Source organism: Mustela putorius, unplaced genomic scaffold (assembly GCF_011764305.1).
Source record: "Mustela putorius furo isolate JIRA1106 unplaced genomic scaffold, ASM1176430v1.1 tig00000224_pilon_pilon_pilon, whole genome shotgun sequence".
NCBI lineage: Eukaryota > Metazoa > Chordata > Mammalia > Carnivora > Mustelidae > Mustela > Mustela putorius.
This window is the reverse complement of record NW_025421321.1, coordinates 23,643,630-23,646,722: the sequence shown is the minus strand read 5'-3', so window position 1 is coordinate 23,646,722 and position 3,093 is coordinate 23,643,630. Positions and strand designations below refer to the sequence as shown.

The window sequence follows — 3,093 nt, the reverse complement described above, 5'->3', positions numbered from 1 at the left end:
TAGTCCAACAGTTTCTTTATTTTTTAATTTTCTTATTTTCCTGATAAGATAAAGCCCACTTCTTCATTCAGGTTATTTGAACATTCCAACAAGCTTAGGGGGTAAAGGGAAGAAACCACAAAGAAAGACACAGATATACAGAGGAAATGTATTATAAACTGTTGTTTTCTCTTTTGGTGAAAGAAAAATAATAAACTTTAAAATCAATATCCCACTCATAAGTAAAAGTGAGATAGAAAAAAAAATTTTTTTGAAAAAATGATTTTTTTAATCTAGCATTGATGTGTATATTCTCATTTCATGGGTACACTTTATTTGGGTATTACTACCATCCATTGGCAGAAAATCTAAAAGGAAAAACAAATATCAGGAAGGGCAAAACTTTACCAACAGGAAGCTCAAGAAGCTGGGTTTAGGAGGGTGGATGGCCCACCAGGTCCAGGCCAGGTGGGTCAGTAGAAGGAAACTGTGTGCAGGAAAGCCCTGGAACTCTCCTCCAACTCCTGCAGCAGCTCATCCATTTAATTCTCCACATCCTCCCTACACTGAATGCACTGGCATAGCTCACAGATGAAGAATGCCCCCAGGGTGGCCTCTCTGTCACTGTTCTGGATGTCCTCATTGCTTACAGGCATGGGTTGGCAGGTCTCCTGCTCTCTGGAATTCCGATCTTCAACCATCTGGTCATTCGCTCTCTCTTCACAAATGAGTAGCAGCAAATCAAATACACCTTTGCTGTTCTGGAACATTTCTGGCCAGGGTTTGATTCTCTTATTTCTGCCTAATATATGTAAAATGCCATTCTTTCCTTCCTAAGGAGATCACTGTACATCTAACCTTAAGTAGTTTTGAAATCATAAATATTTGGCTCATAATGTGCTGGTCCAGTCAAAGTCATGTGAGTTCCTGTTCCAAAGAACTGGCCATTGAATTCTCATTTGCTGCAGATGTTGTGTACCTCCGTGCTCAGGTCTGGTTGCTCAAACGGACCACCACCACCTGCAGCAGCAGCAAAGATACCAACGTGCCCTCCAAAGGGCTCTTTAAACAACCTGCAAGTGCAAATCTATGTCACCCCAATGGTGGTTGCAGATTCCAGGCCCTGATCAGTTGAAGAATAGTCTAGCAACCTGAAAACAGAACTTGGAGTTAAAGATTTGTTTGGTTTTTAACTTCTTTCTTTTTTTTTTTTTAAAGATTTTATTTATTTATTTATTTGACAGACAAATCACAAGGAAGCAGAGAGGCAGGCAGAGAGAGAGAGAGGGGGAAGCAGGCTCCCCGCTGAGCAGAGAGCCCGATGCGGGGCTCGATCTCAGGACCCTGAGATCATGACCTGAGCTGAAGGCAGAGGCATTAACCCACTGAGCCACCCAGGCACCCCTTAACTTCTATTTCTTTCTTGAAATAAAACTGTGCTTCAGGGCACTTGGGTGGCTCAGTGGGTTAAGAGTGCCTTCAGCTCAGGTCATGATCTCAGGGTCCTGGGATTGAGCCCCGCATTGGGCTCTCTCTCTCTCTGCCTGCCTCTCTGCCTACTTGTGGGGAGACTGTTTCCCCCTCTCTCTCTGCCTGCCTCTCTGCCTACTTGTGATCTCTGTCTGTCAAATAAATAAATAAAAATCTTTAAATTAAAAAAAAAAAACTGTGCTTCATTTGGGACTTAGAACCCAATATAAAACTTGCCAGAAGCCCCAGTGAAGTAGAAGAGAAAGAGGGAGATACATATTCTTCCATAAAAGCCATGCAAGATTTCCTAATGAAAGTTTATGACAGATTGGAGAATGGAGAATCTACCTAAATAGTATTATGTACTTCCATATTGTCAAGTAAAACCAATCCTGCTACCTCAGTTTTGTTTAGCTAAGCTAACTGAAGATAAGGACTATCCCAGTCCCACTCTTAGCTTCATCGCAGAAGCCCAGAAGCTGAAGCGGGAGGTCCGTCATGTAAACCAAAAGGGTTGCATTTCCTACTCTGTCTAGTCATCTGGCATTCCACTAAGCTTCTAAAAGATTCCATTGTAACCACAGATTCTTATCCAGTGTCCTAGTACATCATTTTGTTTATCAAACATTTCTCATTTTTCATGCTAACTGCTAAGTTAGTTCATACAATTTTTTGTTTCTTCTTGCAGAGCCTTCTCCACGTCCAGCACAGTTCTATAGGCTTCTCGTGGAAGTTATATTTGAGTGTACAGCAGTGCAGATGATAAATGATACGTCTGTTAAAATATATCAGATGATAATAAATGTTTTATTAACAAAAAAATAGCAGGGGAAAGGAATAGAAGTTGCTGGGAAAATGAATTTAAAACAGGGGCTCAGAGAAGGCTTCCTTGAAAGGTTGACAAACCTTGAAAGGTTTGAGCAAAGACTTCAAGATAGGAGCATTTTGGAATATTCAAGAAACAGCAAGAAGTTTATAGCTGGAACAGAAGGAGAGAGAGAGGGAAGGGTAAGGTGAGAGAGGGAAGAAGGGCCCGATCACTTAGGAACTCGTAGCTACTGTGAAGACTTTGGTTCTTACTCTGAATGAGATGGGAAGCCATTCAAGGACCAAGGAGTGACATGACCTGACTTATGTTTCAATAGGATCATTCTGGATAAAGATGATAGGGGATGGAGTGCCAGGGGCAACCAACCACCTGGGAGGCTCTTGAAACACCCCAGGCCACAGATGATAAAGGCCAGGACTATGGGTCAGGATGGGAGCCCCTGGAGGAAATGAGGATGGAAGGAGTAACCAGATTCTGATAAATAACCCCTGAACGCAGTACCAAGGTGTTGTTCTTGTATTTGGCATAGAGAAAACAGAAAGGCAAATGCAAAACAAATTTAAATTCAACAACTAACCTATCAAGGGGAATTTGACTATTTCAGGAGTACTTGATATTAGTGAAGTCTACAGGTACTTTTTAAATATAAAACTTTCAGGTATAGATATTCGGAAAACCAGAAAAGCCTTGAAACCATTTAAAATGCATATCAGATTCTTTGAAAGCATTTATGAATTTGACAAAGTATCTTCCACAAGGAAAGAATGCCCTAGAAGGAAAAGAAAGATATTATACTTTTCTTAAAAAAAGAAATA

At 40.9% G+C, this 3,093-nt stretch overlaps 1 pseudogene; it reads right to left on the bottom strand.

Annotated features, from left to right (window-relative positions):
* Positions 1-452: 452 nt before the first annotated feature.
* LOC123386933 lies at positions 453-1,949 on the bottom strand (annotated as a pseudogene).
* Positions 1,950-3,093: the final 1,144 nt, after the last annotated feature.